Genomic DNA, 13,911 nt, shown 5'->3' with positions numbered 1-13,911 from the left:
TTGTAACACTAAATTCAATTTATGTGCATAACAGTGCGTGAATAGTGCTTGAGGAGCAATTGTTTTTATTCGCGCTTGTAACCCATTAATTTCCCCCGCCATCACAGCTGCCCCGTCATATGTTTGACCTACTAATTTAGTCGCTAAATTGAAATCTTTAAAATTGTCCAACAAGGTATTGAAAATATCATTCGCGGTTCGACCTTTACTAACATCGAAAAAACCCCAAAATCGTTCGGATATTTAACCTTCTCGAACGAAGCGGAAAATTACTGACATCTGACAAAAATATTTAACATCCGTTGTTTCGTCTATTTCCCAAGAAAAGCACGCAGAATTATTTATTTCCTCGCGAATTTTCTCCCTCGAAATTACAGAACTTTTGAAATCAGGATGTTTTCAAAGTTAGGAATATATTAATTATATTTTCATGATCAGACAATCAATACCTAACTACTATCGAACGGCATAAATAAGTTCTTTTCTGATTAAGACGTAATATCCCATAATTAACCATTCATTTGAATATATTAATTATATTTTCATGATCTGAAAATCAATAGCTACTATCGAACGGCATAAATAAGTTCTTTCCTGATTAAGACATAATGTCTCATAATTTAATAAAAATATAAATAAATACATAAATTAACCATTCATTTAATTATCAAATATTTGAAATAAACTGTGAAAAGTTGCTGCTTGACGCTCTGCAATAGGATAACCGGCCAGCCGACCCTGTGTATTGGGAAGCGACCTTACATCGAGTTGTTGTGCCGTTCTATTGAGTGGTCGTATTCTGGGCGTATGTCGTAATATCTTTTCCTTTACGTAGCGCTCTCGGTAGCGCTGGTTCAGCCATCGGCTCTTGGCCGACCTAACGTAACGTAATGAGATGCTTTCAGTGACATTTCAGGGGTTGCAATTGTATAATTGTAACATTTGTGTTACATTTCAGACCTAATGTTACGGTGTTACGTACAATTCTGGAATAACCTGTTTGGGGTGATGTTACGAAAAGTAACCATTTACGATTGTGGTTTGTTACAATTTATGAAAGGAAATAACAACGCTGGATGCTTTGGAAATCGAATATTAGGTGGGTCCGAAAGAAAATATTGGCCGGTATAAGTTATATTTTCCTGTTCTTAGTGGAAATATTCATTACCGAGGGAATTTGGATATCGAAATCGATAACTCCGATTGAGTTTGAATGAATTGAATATCTAGAATTATTTTCTATTTCCCGATAATTTTTGGGTCGGCCCGGCCGACCCTGACGAGCCGTCACTGGAAGAACGGATGAAGAGAACCGTTGCTAGGTCCGTTGCTGCTGTCACGACCGTGATAAGTGTTATAATGTCACTCTTCTTTATTCCATTCAGTCGACGTGTCGATCCCGATGGTGACTTTCTTCAGGACTCTACAATAGCAATAGAAAACAGTCAAAACATGATTCATCACAAGCATGTAAAAATATATAAAAATATAATAATAATACAAATAGTACATACCGAAACACAGAGTTATTAAGATCTTATTTGAACACAAATCAATAGCTCTCAAGAAAGCAATGAACAAAAACATCAACAACTTCAGCGAAAAAAGATCTGATATTTCGCTAGCAAAGGAGTAGAAATCAATTTTAATCATGTAAACAAAGTAAACAGAATAATCGAATGGGAGGTTGTCAAAAATGCTGTCAACCAGACTTGCCACAGAATACACGCACATGACAAATGAAACATAGAGTAGCATTAAATCACATTGGTCCCAGTAATTCACTCTCACCGAACTCAGATCAAATGCGATTGTTAAAAGATGCCATGAACCAAACACCAATCCACTCTCACCAAACTGGTCCAGAACGAATCAACGATTGTTAAAAGATGCCATGAACCAAACACCAATCCACTCTCACCAAACTGGTCCAGATCGAATCAATCACGTTGTCTCTACGACTTCAGAACTTGTGGAATGTGATTCATTCAATTCACTCCCACTAAACTGGTCATAATGAATCAAATAAGAATAGATGAAGCTAATATTGTTTACATCCCTTCTGTAATTCATCGAACAGGTTTCGCGTTTAATATGGTACATCTCTAAGAAACATCTTTTCTTTCCATTCACTTCACATTCAAGAATTTTGGTGGAATCATAATTCATTGGATGGTCTTTGTCCCGGGTATGTTCCGCTAGGGCACAAATCTTGTTTGGATTCTTGATGTCGCTTTTGTGTTGAGCAATCCTTCTCTTCAAAAGCTGAGACGTCTGACCAATATACACCTCACTACATATTGAACAAGGAATACAATATACAACACCACTCATATTATCAACAGTCATCCTATCTTTCACTCGACTGTATAATCTGTCCATTTCAAAATGAGAATTCTGATTCAATCTAATTTTGTTGTCTTTAGGAGGTTAATTAATGCATTTGTCATGCCATTTATTAGGGGAATAGATAAGTGAAAAATTCTATCTGTGTTCTCAGTGTCCACAATGGTGGATGCGCCCCTCTCTCCATTCATTGGCTGTCTCGAAGGAGTGGTATTATAAATTAATCTGGACAACAACCTTTTTGGGTATCCATTCACTAGCATCAACTGTTACAATAACCTCAGATTCTGCTGCCTTAGACTTGGATGGGCAACTTTTTCAATACGATTCTTCAATCCTAAAATCATGTTCACATTTTGCCCATGTGGATGATTAGAAAAATAGTGTAAGTATCTCCCTGAACTTGTTGGTTTTCGGTACCAATCCAGAATCAGCCTATTTTCCAGTGTTCGAATCACCCTTGTATCCAGGAATGGGACACCATTCGCTGTTTCTTCCTCCACCGTAAACTGTATGCTCTCATGTTCACTGTTGAACCTGTCTAGAATGAAAGCAAAGCCCATCGCTTAATCTTAGGATTAAGCGATGGGTCAGTCAGGGCCACATAACACAAATACAAGGTAAATTACTGTACATTTACAATTCAGTCTCTGCTAGATTCTACGGTTTAACAAAGATCCACAAACCCACTCTTGCCTTGAGACCAATAATATCATCTGTTAGCACCCCCACATCCAAATTGGCAGTTTTCATATCAGACATCCTGTCTAAATATCTTTCTTCTACCAGAAGTAGATATTTTGTTTTTATTTTCTTTTGCCCAATATGTGAATGATTTCCAGTTACCTGTTGATTATGTCCTGATCAGCCTGGACGTTGTACCTAAAGATCAGGTTGCTTTCATTTTAGACAGGTTCAACAGTGAACATGAGAGCACACAGTTTACGGTGGAGGAAGAAACAGCGAATAGTGTCCCATTCCTGGATACAAGGGTGATTCGAACACCGGCAAATAGGCTGATTCTGGATTGGTACCGAAAACCAACAAGTTCAGGGAGATACTTACACTATTTTTCTAATCATCCACATGGGCAAAAGGTGAACATGATTTTAGGATTGAAGGATCGTATTGAAAAAGTTGGCCATCCAAGTCTAAGGCAGCAGAATCTGAGGCTATTGTTACAGTTGATGCTAGAGAATGGATACCCAAAAAGGTTGTTGTCCAGATTAATTTATAATACCACTCCTTCGAGACAGCCAATGAATGGAGAGAGGGGCGCATCCACCATTGTGGACACTGAGAACACAGAATTTTTTACTTATCTATTCCCCTAATAAATGGTATGACTAATGCATTAATTAACCTCCTGAAGACCACAAAAATTAGACTGATTCAGAATTCTTATTTTAAAATTGACAGATTATACAGTCGAGTGAAAGATAGGATGACTGTTGATAATATGAGTGGTGTGGTATATTATATTCCTTGTTCAATATGTAGTGAGGTGTATATTGGTCAGACGTCTCAGCTTTTGAAGAGAAGGATTGCTCAACACAAAAGCGACATCAAAAATCCAAACAAGATTTGTGCCCTAGCGGACCATACCCGGGACAAAGACCATCCAATGAATTATGATTCCACCAAAATTCTTGAATGTGAAGTGAATGGAAAGAAAAGATGTTTCTTAGAGATGTACCATATTGAACGCGAAACCTGTTCGATGAATTACAGAAGGGATGTAAACAATATTAGCTCCATCTATTCTTATTTGATTCATTATGACCAGTTTAGTGGGAGTAAATTGAATGAATCACATTCCACAAGTTCTGCAGTCGTAGAGATAACGTGATTGATTCCTATGTTCTGGACCAGTTTGGTGAGAATGGATTGGTGTTTGGTTCATGGAATCTTTTAACAATCGCATTTGATCTGAGTTCGGTGAGAGTGAATTACTGGGACCAATGTGATTTAATGCTTCTGTATGTTTCATTTGTCATGTGCGTGTATTCTGTGGCAAGTCTGGTTGACAGCATTTTGACAACCTCCCATTTGGTTATTCTGTTTACTTTGTTTACATGATTAAAATTGATTTCTACTCCTTTGCTAGCGAAATATCAGATCTTTTTCTGCTGAAGTTGTTGATGTTCTTGTTCATTGCTTTCTTGAGAACTATTGATTTGTGTTCAAATAAGATCTTTATAACTCTGTATTTCGGTATGTACTATTTGTATTATTATTATTTTTATATATTTTTACATGCTTGTGATGAATCATGTTTTGACTGTTTTCTATTGCTATTGTAGAGTCCTGAAGAAAGTCACCATCGGGATCGAAACGTCGACTGAATGGAATAAAGAAGAGTGACATTATAACACTTATCACGGTCGTGACAGCAGCAACGGACCTAGCAACGGTTCTCTTCATCCGTTCTTCAGAACAGTTCTTCTTCTAAGGGCTCTACCAGGGATTTTGGAAGGAGGATTGACTCATTTTCGATTCGAATCGATTATAAAATATCTTTTGAACACGTTCTATATGGTGAAATGATATTTACCCCCTTGTTGTCCCCTACCTACCCCCCGAAGATTGAAAAATTCGGTGTTCGACTAAATTGACCGTTGCTGGGGATTTTTTGATGTGAATCGATTGTTTGGATCGAATTGAACACGACCTATATAGTGAAATAATTTGTGACCCCCAAACAAATCCCCTACTCACCCCTCAAAGATTGAAAAATTCGGTAGTCGGCTAAATTGACCGTTGCTGGGGATTTTATGATGCAAATCGATTGTTACGATCGAGTTGAACACGACCTTCATGGTGAAATAATTTGTGACCCCCCAAACAAACCCCCTACCAACCCCTCGAAGTTTGATAAATTCGGTAGTCGGCTAAATTGACCGTTGCTGGGGATTTTTTGATGCGAATCGATTGTTTATATAGTGAAATAATTTGTGACCCCCGAACAAACCCCCTACGCACCCCTCGAAGTTTGGAAAATTCGGTGTTCGGCTGAATTGACCGTTGCCGGAGATTTTTTGATGCGAATCGATTGTTACGATTGAGTTGAACACGACCTATATGGTGAAATAATTTGTGACCCCCCAAACCAACCCCTCGATTTTGATAAATTCGGTAGTCGGCTAAATTGACCGTTGCTAGGGATTTTTTGATGCCAATCGATTTTTTCGATCGAGTAGATTACGACCTATATAGTGAAATAATTTGTGACCCCCAAAAAACCCCCTACGCACCCCTCGAAGTTTGGAAAATTCGGTGGTCGACTGAATTGACTAATTTTGTCTTTAGGTATTTAGTAATCTTTTCAGAAATATTATTAACATAAGTTAACGAAAAAAATTTAGTATCAATACCATAATTTACCTTAGGGTATGTTAGACTCAAAGCTTGCTTTCTTTGTTTATTCTTCAAAATTTTATCAATAACATGTGGACTGTAACCGTTATTTACAGCTATTTGTTTAATTAAATTTAATTCTTTACCAAAATTAGCATGATTCATGGGTATATTGATCAATCTATGGATCATACAATTGTATGCAGCTATTTTTTGGTTTAACGGATGGTTAGAAGTAGCATGGATGGTAGTATCAGTATGTGTAGGTTTTCTAAAAATACTGAAACTATGAAAGTTATTATTTCTGGTAATTGTTAAATCAAGAAAGTTGAGTGAATTGTTATGTTCAATTTCAGAAGTGAATTTGATACTTGGGTGAATGTTATTGATAAATTCTGTGAACAAAGAAAGTTGTCTATTTGTACCTTTGAAGCAACATATATCGTCCACATATCTAAACCAATAAAGGAAATATTTTGTGTTATTGTTAGAGTGAATTTTGTTTTCTAAGTTATTCATGAATATTTCTGCTAGGATTGGACTTAGAGGGTTACCCATAATCAAACCTTCATCAGACTCATAAATGGTTTCATTGAATTGAAAGTAATTTTGACTGAGGCATATTTCTAAGCAATTTAAAATGTCATTCATTATAATCGGATTTGTATTATTGGTAACAAGTAATTCTTTTATTATTTTAATAGTTTCTGCTGGGAGAATGCTAGGAAATAAGTTCTGTACATCGAAAGAAACAAATTTAGAATTGTTAGGCAAATTGTTAGAAGAAGAGACAATTCAGTGATATAAATTTTTTCTATGGTTGACACTGTTGACAATTGACACGATAACAAGATGAAGGTTCAGTAATGTAATGACGTAGCTTCATAATAAGTCTTCAGTTTGTTAATAATAAATAACTTGAAATATTACTTTGCTTCCACAAAACATAAACCCTAACAGGTTATGGGCCCAGTCAGGTTATGGGCCCAGTCATACACGGCAAGTGAAAGTAATTGAGGAAGTTGTTCTTGTTCAAAAATAAAATATTTGTGCTAACACGCGGAGACAAATGGCTGGTTCTCAATACATGTCTGTTGAGAAACTAATAGGAAGGGACAACTACAGTGAGTGGAAATTTGCTATGAAAGCTCTTTTAGAATCAAATGATCTGTGGGATGTAGTCAGTGGTACAGAAACTGACGAAAAGAGGACAAAAAGGCTCTGTCCAAAATAATACTTTCTGTCGACAAAATAAATTATTCCCACATCAAATCTGCCACAAAATCGAAGGAAGCTTGGACCAACCTCGAAAAAGCTTTCGCGGACTCGGGACTGACAAGAAGAGTAGGACTCCTGAGATCACTCATCAACACAAAATTGGAAGACTGCAATCAACAGAAGAATATTGTGATAGAATAATATCAACTGCTCACAAACTGAATGAGATGAATTTCAAAGTGGAAAATGAATGGGTTGGAACTTTACTTTTGGCAGGTCTACCCGAAGAATATCGTCCGATGATAATGGGACTAGAAAGCAGTGGTACACAAATGAGTGGAGATTCCATCAAGGTAAAGCTATAGCAAGATGTAAAAACTCAACAAGATCCAAAGTCATTGGATAGTAATCTGGCAATGTTCACTACAGGTAATATAACTAAAAGTAATCCAAAGAAAAACGTTAAATGTTACAATTGTGGAAAGATGGGTCATTTTAAGACAGAGCGCCGTTCAAAGAAAAAGGTGGATAAGAAAACAAGCAAAAATGATTCCAAAGCGTATGCAGCATTTCTAACGTCTGAAAACGTCAATACAGATGTGTGGTACAGCCTTTCCAAACAAGTCAAACACAATCTTGTAGATTGTGTTTGACTTGTTTGGAAAGGCTGTTTTCTTTGTTTTCCTTCAATGCATGACAAACATGATGTTGTTGACACCTTGAAGTCCTTATCCATTCCAACTGACATTTTGGTTAGCAAATTCATAGATCTTAGGTTGAGATGTCCTAACCTGCGATGCCACAAATTTTCCTCTGGTTGTGTACAGAAGTATGCTCTGTTTCATTGAACTGTGTTCAATTGATAAATTCCATTTGTCTCAAAACCTCTTGCTATTAGATAGTTATTGCGATTGAAGATTTTTGCACCATTCCTATCGAATACTACTCTGAGTCCCTTTTCCACAATTTTATGTATGGACAATAGATTTACTGCAGCTTCGGGGACATACATAACCTCTTTAATCTCAATTGTTTCTTGTTTACCGTCTATATGCACTTGAATTGAAGCAGTTCCTTTTTCTTCGATAATCATATCATTATTATTATTAGCAGTTTTAACCTTGGCTTTAATGTTTGTTGTTTCATTTAGCCATTTTCTGTTTCCTGTGATATGTGTTGATGCACATGATGCATATGATGAGTCCAAATACCACACATCTGTATTGACGTTTTCAGACGTTAGAAATGCTGCATACGCTTTGGAATCATTTTTGCTTGTTTTCTTATCCACCTTTTTCTTTGAACGGCGCTCTGTCTTAAAATGACCCATCTTTCCACAATTGTAACATTTAACGTTTTTCTTTGGATTACTTTTAGTTATATTACCTGTAGTGAACATTGCCAGATTACTATCCAATGACTTTGGATCTTGTTGAGTTTTTACATCTTGCTATAGCTTTACCTTGATGGAATCTCCACTCATTTGTGTACCACTGCTTTCTAGTCCCATTATCATCGGACGATATTCTTCGGGTAGACCTGCCAAAAGTAAAGTTCCAACCCATTCATTTTCCACTTTGAAATTCATCTCATTCAGTTTGTGAGCAGTTGATATTATTCTATCACAATATTCTTCTGTTGATTGCAGTCTTCCAATTTTGTGTTGATGAGTGATCTCAGGAGTCCTACTCTTCTTGTCAGTCCCGAGTCCGCGAAAGCTTTTTCGAGGTTGGTCCAAGCTTCCTTCGATTTTGTGGCAGATTTGATGTGGGAATAATTTATTTTGTCGACAGAAAGTATTATTTTGGACAGAGCCTTTTTGTCCTCTTTTCGTCAGTTTCTGTACCACTGACTACATCCCACAGATCATTTGATTCTAAAAGAGCTTTCATAGCAAATTTCCACTCACTGTAGTTGTCCCTTCCTATTAGTTTCTCAACAGACATGTATTGAGAACCAGCCATTTGTCTCCGCGTGTTAGCACAAATATTTTATTTTTGAACAAGAACAACTTCCTCAATTACTTTCACTTGCCGTGTATGACTGGGCCCATAACCTGACTGGGCCCATAACCTGTTAGGGTTTATGTTTTGTGGAAGCAAAGTAATATTTCAAGTTATTTATTATTAACAAACTGAAGACTTATTATGAAGCTACGTCATTACATTACTGAACCTTCATCTTGTTATCGTGTCAATTGTCAACAGTGTCAACCATAGAAAAAATTTATATCACTGAATTGTCTCTTCTTCTAACAATTTGCCTAACAATTCTAAATTTGTTTCTTTCGATGTACAGAACTTATTTCCTAGCATTCTCCCAGCAGAAACTATTAAAATAATAAAAGAATTACTTGTTACCAATAATACAAATCCGATTATAATGAATGACATTTTAAATTGCTTAGAAATATGCCTCAGTCAAAATTACTTTCAATTCAATGAAACCATTTATGAGTCTGATGAAGGTTTGATTATGGGTAACCCTCTAAGTCCAATCCTAGCAGAAATATTCATGAATAACTTAGAAAACAAAATTCACTCTAACAATAACACAAAATATTTCCTTTATTGGTTTAGATATGTGGACGATATATGTTGCTTCAAAGGTACAAATAGACAACTTTCTTTGTTCACAGAATTTATCAATAACATTCACCCAAGTATCAAATTCACTTCTGAAATTGAACATAACAATTCACTCAACTTTCTTGATTTAACAATTACCAGAAATAATAACTTTCATAGTTTCAGTATTTTTAGAAAACCTACACATACTGATACTACCATCCATGCTACTTCTAACCATCCGTTAAACCAAAAAATAGCTGCATACAATTGTATGATCCATAGATTGATCAATATACCCATGAATCATGCTAATTTTGGTAAAGAATTAAATTTAATTAAACAAATAGCTGTAAATAACGGTTACAGTCCACATGTTATTGATAAAATTTTGAAGAATAAACAAAGAAAGCAAGCTTTGAGTCTAACATACCCTAAGGTAAATTATGGTATTGATACTAAATTTTTTTCGTTAACTTATGTTAATAATATTTCTGAAAAGATTACTAAATACCTAAAGACAAAATTCAATTACACAATATCCTTCAAAACAAGTAACAACTTAGAGATGTTCATTAAACACAATAAAGATAAAACAGATAAAGAAAATAAATCCGGTGTCTACAAGTTAACCTGTAATGATTGACCTATGGTTTATATTGGACAAATTGGAAGATCTTTCAATAAAAGGATAAAGGAACACCAAATGTGTTATACATCTGATAGTTCGTTTTCAACCAACGCTAATCACTTGAAAGAATGGGACCATACCTTCAATAATAACTTTGAAATTCTTCATTTAGAAAACAAGAGCTTAAGACTAACACTCTTAGAATCCCTAGAAAGAAACAGGTATAATACCCAAAATATTCTGTTGAACGAACAAACGGATGTAAACTCATCCCCTTTATTGAATTTCTTCCGATAGTTTGGAAATCCCAGGCGTCAAATTGTCCAATATAACTTTGTAATTTATGATACCCTTTCGAATATTTTTCTGTCAATTTTGCTCCTATATAAAATTCCGAAAACCTCTGTACTCTTATCAGTTCAGAAATGTAGCCTGATGAAGCCACAGTGTGGCGAAACAATTGCTGCTAACAATTAAATAATATAGTGGAATTACTTCGTTTTATTTTAACTATCATATGTTACCTACAGGAGGACATGCAGGTATAAACCGCATGTACAATAACATAAAAAGAGAATACTTTTGGAATGGCTTGAAAGAAGAAGTTCAAAATTTTGTGAAGAAGTGTGATGATTGCCAAAGGTATAAATATTCCTTACCGCGGAAGGAACCAATGACAATTACTTCAACAGCATCTTCTGCATTTCAAAAAATATTTTTGGATTTGGTAGGGCCGTTACCCGTCGATATAAACGAAAATAAATATATCCTTACAATTCAGTGTGATCTTACTAAGATCATTGAGGGATATTCATTGCTGAATAAAGAGGCTGAAACACTTGCAAAAGCTTTTATAGAAAATTTTGTACTTGAATATGGTATACCCTCTGAAGTTGTTACGGATCAAGGTACGGAATTTTTAGCTAAAGTTTTCAAGGAATCGTGCGAGTTGCTTCATATTAGTCATCTGAATTCAACAGCTCATCACCACGAAACTCTAAGTATGATTGAAAACTCACATAAACACTTAGGAGCTTATCTCCGTATGCAAATGAAGAAAGTAATAATTGGAGTAATTGGGTACCCTATTGGTGTTTTCCATATAACAATACCTTGAATTCATCCACTCTTTATACTCCTCATGATCTTGTTTTTAGAAAACCTAGTAGAATTCCACAAAATATCGAAAACTAAATCGATCCCATATACAATTTCGATAATTATCCCATTGAATTGAAATACAGATTGCAAAAAGCTTGGAAAGATGCAAGAGAAAATTTGGTGAAGGTAAAAATCAAAAGGAAACAGACTTTTGATAGAAATTACAAAATAGGCGATAAGGTACTTTTAGAAAACAAGAATATTGAAAATAAATTGGACGCTTTGTTAAGCGGTCCATACGAAATATTTGACGTCGAAAATTCTAATGTAGTGTTGAAAAAAGACAATACAGTGAAAGAAGTGCCTAAGAACATGATTCAACCGTATTTTTTTTAATAGACATGTCATAGATAATAATGGTATTAGTAATAGTATATGTGAATCGGAAATTAAGGGAATTTAGTAATATATCTTTAGGAAAATGTATATAGTTAAGTGTTAGTCTTAGATGAGAAGATTTTTATTTTAACAAAGAAAAATTTTTTTTTAAGCGGGGGAGGTGTAATGTAGGACAAATTCCAATATCAATTTCAGTAGCCATATTTCCGCAAGGTAGCTTCTATAGAAATTCATTGTTGAATTACCAATAGTTTGTTACTATGTCGTCAATGATAAATTTAAACTATATTCTGATATATAACTATGCATATAAGCCGATATAGGCAGTTCCATAAGAGATGTGCTAGAGAGTTCTAGATTCGGAATTATTGTTCTTCACACGATAACTTTTGTATCTCGTGTAATGTACAGGTTGGTGATACTATGAATAAACCTCTGATACTCCCTTGAGCGTGTGTCCTATTTCACCCTGTATGTCCTGGTAAAAACATAACAATAGATACAAATATAATTTTTCCCTGAAAGCAACTTGAGAAATATTGAAAATGTCAATAAAAAAATATGTGCCAGTTATAAAACCGCATGATTCTCAAAAAAGTGGAGTTATAAAACAACGACGTGCGCGCTCTTGGGACATAAAACAGTTCTCTTCGACGTCCGGCGAAAGCACGAGTGTTCAAATGAACCTCACTAATGAGAGGAAAATCGAAGTGGCCATTCATTATCCGATATAAAAAAGTTTGATCGAATACAACCCTTCTTTGCTCCAGAGTAGTCAACCTATAAAGCCTTAACCTTGCACCATAAGGACACACAACTTGTCTATTCCCGAATCTGTAGTATAAGACTGTAGTGAACTTTCTTTGTACTCTTTCAATCCAATTAATATATTTGTGATAAAAGGGATTCCAAATTGGGGTTGCATATTCATCTATACTGCGAACAAGTGAAAAGTAAAGAATCTTTAGCGTTTCCCCACTTCTGAATAAACGCGAAATTCTCAGAGAGCATTCTGAAAGCTCTGGAAACAACATCATCTATGTAGTGTTGAAATGATAATTTTGAATCCAGATATATTCCCAAGTCCTTGACTACTTTCACTTTTTCCATAATCTTATTGCTCAGAGATAGAGAAGTGCTTACGATGTTGACATTTTCAGTTAATGTTATGTGTTTGCTTTTCTTAACATTCAAGGACAAATAGTGCAGGGAACCAAATTCATAAAATCTGTACAAATCATCCTGAAACTTCCGGGCATCACCCGAATCCTTAACTGCAAAGTACATCTCAATGTCATCCGCGTAAAGATCGAAATTTAAAGTTATGTAAACATTTGCAAACATCGTTGACATATAAAATGAAAAGAAGTTGTCCGAAATGAGAACCCTGAGGCACTCCCGATTCGACCCTGTAAAGAGATGAAAATGCGTTATTCATAATGACGAACTGAGATCTTTCCCACAGGTATGACCCAATCAATCTCAACAGATTCGATCCCACGCCATAATCCGAGAGGACTTGTAAAAGTGTCGCATGATAAACTTTGTCGAAAGCTTTGGATAAATCGGTGTAAACAGCTTCCACCTGGGTACCCTGGTCCATATTTTGAGATATATAACTAATGTATGGCGATAGATTAGTGAGAACAGATCTTCCCCCAAAAAATCCATGCTGTCTTATGCTGATTGTCGATTGAAGCGAACAAAATATCTCCTTGATTCTTTGATCTCATTATTAGCTCCTTCGATTTTCTGGATTATTTGATTATTTTCCTCAAGCCAGGGTCGAACAAGAGAAGTGAGAAGCCAGGTGAACAAGGCGAATAGAATCTCTGGATGCTTAGCAGATGTGATATGGAACAACAAGCATATGAGCATGACACCAAAGGTGAGAGTCTACAAATCTTATATTAGACCAATCATGATATACAAAATTGAGATGAGAGCTGATAACAGTAGAATGAAATCAATCCTAAGAACTGCGGAAATGAAAATGTTCAAAAGAATATCGGGAAACACGTTGAGAGATCGTATACGTAACTCAAAGATACGCGAAAAACAGGTAGTAAGCAACATCGTGAGATGGGTACGAATGCGAAGAAGAGCATGGAACGATCTCGTGGGAAGAATGTCCTATATTAGGGTCGCGAGAATCGCAAAAGAGGTCATTCCGGAAACGAAGAGGACATTCGGTAAACCACCTAAAAGATGGAGAGAGTCATCCAATGAAATTAACGACTAGATTGGATAAAACAGGCTGGAAGCCTATAACAAGAGGAAGAAGAAGAAGGT

At 35.6% G+C, this 13,911-nt stretch overlaps 1 protein-coding gene across 6 annotated transcripts in view; it reads right to left on the bottom strand.

Moving 5' to 3' along the window:
* The window catches only part of LOC123675744, a 244,034-nt gene that overhangs the window by 53,026 nt on the left and 177,097 nt on the right, over positions 1 to 13,911 (bottom strand). The gene's annotated exons all lie outside the window — the stretch shown is intronic.

Source organism: Harmonia axyridis, chromosome 1 (assembly GCF_914767665.1).
Source record: "Harmonia axyridis chromosome 1, icHarAxyr1.1, whole genome shotgun sequence".
In the NCBI taxonomy this organism is placed as follows: domain Eukaryota; kingdom Metazoa; phylum Arthropoda; class Insecta; order Coleoptera; family Coccinellidae; genus Harmonia; species Harmonia axyridis.
Note: the sequence above shows the minus strand (reverse complement) of the source record. Positions and strands in the feature narration are given on the sequence as shown.